Raw genomic sequence first — 7,703 nt, 5'->3', positions numbered from 1 at the left:
CAACCACTGAGCCACTGTGGCCAAACAGTCTTTTTCTCTCTTGTGAGGGCTTTCTCTGGGTTTGGTATCAGGATACTACTGGACTCATATAATGAGTTGGGAAGTGCCCCTCTTCTCTTTATGATAAGAGTTTGTGAAAAATTGGTACTAATTCTTCTTTAATGTTTAGTGGAATATACCAGTGAAGCCATCTACTCCTAGTCTTTTCATTGTGGGTAGTTTTTTAAATTAATAATTCAGTATCTTCACTTATTATAGGTCTATTCAGAATATTTATTTCTTCTTGAGTCAGTTTTGGTAGTTTTATTTTCCTAGGAATTTATCCATTTCATCTAGGTTGTATATTTTGGTAGCATACAAATGGCCTCAGTATTCTCTCACAATCCTTAATTATTTCTGTAAGGTTAGTAGTAATGTATTCTCTTTCATTTCTAATTCTAGGAGTTTGCATCTTCTCTCTTTTTTTCTTGTTTAGTCTATTTGTCAGTTTTGTTGATCTCAAAGAACCAGCTTTTGGTTTAATTGATTTTCACTATGTGTTACTATGTCATTAATTTATGCTCTAATCATTTATATTTTCTTCCTTCTGTTTGCTCTTGGTTTAATTTGCTCTTTTACTAGTGTCTTATATTTATTGATTTGAGATCTTTCTTCTTAATATAGATATTTACAGTTATAAATTTCCATCTAAGCACTGCTATAGCTGCATCCCATGAATACTGATATTTCTTCATTTTCATTCACCTAATTTCTCAAAAATGGTTGATAGTGTTTTTATTTGACCATTTTGGACATATTATCCCACTGTTCTGTGTCCTCCATTGTTTCTGTTAAGAAGTTTGCTAATCTTATTAGAATTCCCTTGTATGTAATGAGTCATTTTCTCTCAATGCTTTCAAGATGTTTTTCTTTAACTTTCAGCAATTTTATATAATGTATCTGTTTGTGGACCTCTTTACATTTACCCTATTTGGATTTTGTTGAGCTCCCTGGATGTGAAGGATATATATTTTTTAATTTTTATTTATTGATTTGAGTGAGAGAGAGAGAGAGAGAGAGAGAGAGAAACCTTGATTTGTTGTACTACTCATATATTCATTGGTTGATTAATTTTTTAATTTTAATCCTCACCCAAGGATATGTTTCTATTGATTTTTTGAGAGAGAGGAAAGGATGGCGGGGGGGGGGGGACATTGATGTGAGAGAAAAACATTGATCAGTTGCCCCCTGTACATGCCCCAATCGGGAATCAAACCTGCAACCTTTTGGTGCATGGGACGACACTCCAACCAACTGAGCCACCCAGCCAGGGCTCATTGGTTGATTCTTTTTTTGCCTTTGATCAGTTTTCATTCAAAATTAGTTGTCCAAAGTGATTTGATTTTTATGGAATAAACACATTTAAGTTTATGCTGTAGGCTTCTTTTCTTCTGTAGTGGGTTTCTTTTCTGTGGGCTTCTCAGCTGCTGGTTTCTTGGTAGCTACAGCCTTTTTTACCCACCAAAGTCTTCTTCTGCTTCTTAATGCCAATAGCCTTCTTTCCTTTCTTCCTTACCACAGGCTTCTTGCCTGGAACCCCCTTCTCATCTGACTTGGCTTTTAATCTGCTGCTGCTCTATCCACCCAGAGCTTGTGGCTCTTGGCCTGTTGAAGAATGGTGTTTCTGGCGCGTATTCTTTGCGTACAGGTTTAGCTTCAACGTGATTCTCAGGTCTTTCAGTGGATTCTTCTTCAGGACTCTGCGATGAATCTTCTTGCGTGGGACTCAGAGGGCTCTCTGGATCACTGGGCTTTTCCAGATTCTGCTGGGGTCTATATTAAGCATCTTGAGCATGGGAAGGTTGTACTCTGAGGGAGGCAGCTTTACGCTAAGTGCCATACCCTTCATCTAACTTATGGAAAGCACTTTCAGTCCAAATGCAGAAACTACCCAAAAGCCCACCAGGAGCAAGTTTCAAAAAGTTCAGTTTGCTTACATTAAGAAGAGTAATTCCAGGGATGTTTCTGAAGGCTTCGATGATACCAGTGTCCTCCTTATAGATGATGCAAGGTCCCCTGTGCTGGATCCAAAGATGGTTTCTCATTTTGCTCTTGGCAGCTCTTATTTGCTGAGAGGCGTAGACCTTTTTGATATCATTCCAAGGCTTCATTTCTTCAGAAGCAAAATAGCCTTCTTGGTTTTCTTGTAACCTTCAATTTTATCTTCAACCACCAAAGGAAGTTCAGGAACTTCCTCAATAAGATGACTTTAAAAAAATGTTTTTATTGACTTTTTTTTTTAAGAGAGAGGAAGGGAGAGGGATAGAGAGCTAGAAACATCGATGAGAGAGAAACATCATAGATTGGCTGCTTCCTCCATTGCTCTTACTAGGGGTCGAGCCTGCAATCTGGGCATCTGCTCTGACTGTAAATTGAACCAGTGACTTCTTAGTTCTTGGGTCGATGTTCAATCACTGAACCACACAGGCTGGGCTACATGATGACCTTTTGACATGACCAGTGCTGGTAAGGCTAAGGCAGCTAGGGCAGAACAGATGGCATATCACTTCTGTGTTGTGTTCACTCTGTGGTGCCAATGGTGCCAGTTTTGGTTGGTGCAAACAAGCAGCCACCATGACACATATTTCTGAAAGCACCCAGGCCAGAACGATGAATTTCACCATCTTGAATTCTGGGAATTTGAGCTATAGCTCTGCCAGTACCCCAAGGCTCAACACTGGTTTGATGACCTGCCAATTAACCGACAGCATTGGGCTGTCTATTGTTTTTGTGCAAGTTAGTGTGAGAAAAGTTCACAATATCTGGTCTAATAAGAGCCTTGAACACAGCAGGCAAAACGACATTTTTGCCAGATGATTCCCCCTTTTTAGAGTAACTGATACCAGTGGACGAGCACATGCAATGGCATGGAGAGAAGGCCACACTTTTCTCAATCTGGGGACCCTCACAGGGAAAGGTCATTGATTGATTCTTATAAGTGCCCACACCTTGGTGCATTGGGATGATGCTCTGACCAACTGAGCCACCTGGACAGGATGGTTATTGTTTTTTAATAACTTTGAGAAGTGTTCAGCCATTATTTCTTGGAATATATACTAGAGGCCCGATGCATGAAATTCATGCAAGGGGCTCGGCCCTCACAGCCACAGTAGCTGCCTCCCACTCACAGCCCCAGCTTCGTCTGGAAGGTCCTTCGGCTGTCCGGTCTAATTAGCATATTATGCTTTTATTATTATAGATATATTTCTTTTTTTTTATTCTTTAAAAAAATATTATAATAAGTATTACAAAGGGTATTACATATGTGTCCTTCCCCCACCCCCCGCCCTTGACAATCCCCTGCCCTCCCTTACCCCCCAGTGTCTTATGTCCATTAGTTATGCTTATATGCATGCATACAAGTCCTTCGGTTGATCTCTTACTCCCCTCCCTCCTGTCCCCCAACCCTCCCTGGCCTTCCCACTGCAGTTTGACAATCAGTTTGAGGCAGCTCTGCCTCTGTATATTATAGATATATTTCTGTCTATTTCCCTCTCCTTCTGGTGTGTCCATCCTACATTTCTTTGAGGCTTTTTTCATTTATTTTTACTCTTTCACCTCTCTATTCTTTGGCTTGCATCTCTACTGATCTATCACAAGTTTGCTTATTCTTTATTCTGCCAGTTCAGATCCACTTTTGAGTCCCTCTAGTGAATTTGTAATTTCAGTACTTTTGGTACAGTAAGAGTACAGTAATATTGTACTTTTTAACTTCAGAATTTCCATTTGGTTCTTTTAAATTTTCTCTCTTTATTGATATTCTCTATTTGATGTGAAATTGTCATCATATATTCTTTTACTCTTTATTCTTGCTTTCCTTTAATTCTGTGAAAATGTTAACAGTGGCTATTTGTAGACTTTTTTTGATAAATCCAACATTTGGTCACTCTCACAGGAAGTTTGATTGGCTGCTTTTTTCCCCTTCTGGTTTATCATTCACACTTTGTTTCTTTACATGCCTCATAATTTTTGTTGGAAACTGAACATTTTAGAAAATATATTGTAGGAAATCTGGGTACTTGATTTCCCTCCCCAACCCACTTTCATGGCTTATTTGCTTGTTAATTTTTTATTGACTGGATGAATAATTCCGCCCCCCCCCCAGATTTTTGCTTTCATTTTTAATTATTTTTTATTTTTCAATTACAGTTGACATACAATATTAGATTAATTTCAGATCTACACCCCAGTGATTAGACATACCCACCTGGCACCATGTTAGAATATTAGAATATTATTGACTATATTCCCCATGCTGTTCTTCATATCCCCATGACTATTATGTAACTACTGATTTGTTCTTCTAAATCTCTTCACCTTTTTCATCCTTCCCACCCTCCCATCTGGCAACCATCAAAATGTTCTATGTATTTATAAATCTGTTTCTGTTCTGCTTGTTCATTTATTTTGATTTTTAGATTCAGTTGTTGATAGATATGTATTTACTGCCATTTTATTGTTCATATTTTTTCTCTTTTCCTCCCTTCTTTTTCTTAAAGAAAACCCTTTAACATTTCATGTAATACTAGTTTGGTGGTGATGAACTCCTTTGTTTTTTCTTGTTTGGGAAGCTCTTTATCTGTCCTCCTATTCTACATGATAGCTTTTCTGGGTAATCTTGGTTTTAGGTCCTTGCTTTACACCACTTTGAATATTTCTTGCCACTCTCCCTGGCATACAAAGTTTCTTTTGAGAAATCAGCTAACAATCTTATGGGAGTTCCCTTATAGGTAACTGTTTTTTCTTGCTGCTTTTAAGATTCTTTCTTTAAGCTTTTGCTTTTTAATTATGATGTGTCTTAATGTGGGCCTCATTTTTTTTGGTGGGGGGAATTCTGTGCTTCCTGGACATGTATGCTGACTTCCTTCCCCGGGTAGGGGAAGTTTTCTGCCATTATTTTTTTTTCAAATAGTTTTTAATTTCTTGCTCTTTCTCTTCAACTTCCGGCACCCACACCCTTCCCCCCATGCAAATGTTGGTACTCTTGAAGTTGTCCCTGATGCACCTTACACTAACTTTATATTTTTGGATTTTTTTTCTTTTTGATGTTCTGATTGGGGCAATATTAGTAGTATTTTTAAAAAATATGTTTTTATTATTTTTATTGATTTCAGGGAGGAAGGGAGAGGGAGAGAGAGACAGAAACAATGATGAGAGAGAATCATTGATTAGCTGCCTCCTGCATGCCCCCTACTGGGAATCAAGTTTGCAACCTGGGCATGTGCCCTGACTGGAATTGAACCAGCAACTTGATTCATTGGTTGACGCTCAACCACTGAACTGTACAGGCTGGGCTTAGTTGTATTTTTTTAAAATATATTTTATTGATTTTTTTACAGAGAGGAAGGGAGAGAGATAGAGAGTTAGAAACATCGATGAGAGAAACATCGATCAGCTGCCTCCTGCACATCTCCCACTGGGGATGTGCCCGCAACCCAGGTACATGCCCTTGACTGGAATCGAACCCAGGACCCTTCAGTCCGCAGGCCGACACTCTATCCACTGAGCCAAACCGGTTTCGGCCTTAGCTGTATTTTTGATGTGTTTGTGGGAGGATTTGAGTAATGTGTTTACCTATGCCGCCATCTTGACCGGAAGTCCACTGGCTGAATTCTTTCAGTGAAGTCTATTTTCTCTCTCACAATGTTAAAGCCTCAGATGTTGCAAGGAGGTGCAGCTCTGGGCTTACCCAATTACTTCGGGATGACAGTGATTTGGCTAAGGGCTCTCTTCATCTTTTTCCCTGACTATACCAAGTTGTTAAACTCCACTAATTGCATATGATTGCTCAATTATTTTCAACAATGCCCTAGGGAATAAATTGCTCTACAAAAAACTAACCCAATCCAATATGGCTCCTTTGAAGGAATAGTTTTTGAAGCCATTATTGGCATTTGTTCCAGTCCTACGAGAGTTCCTCCCAGCTGTCTTATTCCCTGTCCTCTCCTGAAAACGGCTGGCCTACACTTTTGCCTTTCATCACAACCTCCATTGTTTTTGGGGGTGCTCTTAGGTTTGTACTTCTCCATACTCTGATGCAAATAAAGTTATTTCCTTTGGAAAGAGATGAGGAGCTATCTGTTTTCCTACCTGCTTCTCCATCCAGGCAAAATCTCTGAGCCAGGACTCTAGAACCCGAGAAGGGGACAATAGAAAACTTCTCTCTGAATGACACCCTCCCTCTAAGAGTTGAACAGTCAATAGATGAGATGTGGGGGAAATAACCTAAATTCCTCTTGTCTTGCCTCTCCTGGATTGGAACCAATGCCTCATGAACTGGGGCAAGGGTGATCAGGGCCCCAGTCTTGAGAGAGAGAGAGAGAGAGAGAGAGAGAGAGAGAGAGAGAGATAAGAGTGAGGTAGATAATGGGAGACTGTGAATGAGGCAGGAATTATTCAGGGGAAATTGAAGTTCTGACATTTTCAGGATAATTCAGGGATATCTTTGCAGTATAATTGCCACTTGGTGGAAAAAAATCAAATTGGTTTATTCCTTGGGACTTGGTGCATCTCTCTAGATTTGCAACTGACTACTGCCAAAACAGCTTCCCTGTATTGTTTTTATTTTTTAATCCTCATCTGAGGATATGTTTATTGACTTTAGAGAGAGGGGGAGAGGGGAGGGAAAGAAAGAGAGAGAGAGAGAGAGAGAGAGAGAGAGAGAGATATGTGAGACAGTTGCCTCCCATATGCACCCTGACTGGGGATCAAACTCGCAACTTAGGTATGTGCCCTGACTGGGAATTGAACACACAACCTTTTGGGAAAACACTCCAACCAATGGAGCTCCCCGGCCAGGGCCCTGTATTGTATTTTAATAATGATAGTGTTAAAGGGTTTAACATTATCTATTCTGTCCTAGTTGACTGGGAGATCAGGTTCTAGTCCCTGTTCTGCTTGTAAGGAGCTGTATGACTTTGGGTAACTTACCCTCTCTGGCCCTGTATTTTATGTTTGGCAAATAAGAATAGATTGGGATCTGTAATGCTTCTTTTAATCTGTGAAAACCTGGGCTTTTATTCAATAGCCTGGGTTGGTGAAAAGAGTTCCATTTTGGAGTCAGTCCAGGTTTCCAAACAGCCTGACATTTACTGGCTTGGGTACCTGAATTTACTCATCCATAGAATGGGGTAATGATGTTTATCATGAAAAGCTTATTTATTCATTCAATAGTTGTTTACTGACCACCTAGGCACTACACGCTGGGACTGTGGGATGAACAATCCTCCCTGCCCTCAGAGAGCCTGGCTACTACTTGCTTATTGTTGTAACAAATTACCACAAACTTAGTGGCTTAGAACAACTCGAATTGATCATGGCTACAGTTCTCAAGGACAGAAGTCTGAAATGGGTTTCACTAGATCAGTCCCGGTGCTTTTGGTTTGCCTGGTGTTTCTTATGGCTGCACTGAGGTCATGCATTTTCAGCAGTTCTGTGGCAGTACCTCAGAAGTGGGATGCCCTTCTGGGTGCACCCCATAGTGGCTATAGATAACACTAGGTCTTATCATTGGCGATGTTAACCTTGATCACTTGGTTAATGGGGTGCCTGCCAGGATTCTCCGATGTAAACTCACCCCTTTGTAATGACTCATCTCCTGAGACTGTGCAGATGCGCTGTTTCTGCTTAAACTTTTGCCTAGGCTTTTACTTTCTCCGTCTGAG

At 40.1% G+C, this 7,703-nt stretch overlaps 1 pseudogene; it reads right to left on the bottom strand.

The window, feature by feature from the left end:
* Positions 1–1,407: 1,407 nt before the first annotated feature.
* Positions 1,408–7,518, bottom strand: LOC102437711 (annotated as a pseudogene).
* Positions 7,519–7,703: the final 185 nt, after the last annotated feature.

This window comes from Myotis lucifugus, unplaced genomic scaffold (genome assembly GCF_000147115.1).
Source record: "Myotis lucifugus unplaced genomic scaffold, Myoluc2.0 scaffold_90, whole genome shotgun sequence".
Lineage (NCBI taxonomy): Eukaryota > Metazoa > Chordata > Mammalia > Chiroptera > Vespertilionidae > Myotis > Myotis lucifugus.
This window is presented reverse-complemented; position numbering and strand designations above follow the sequence as displayed.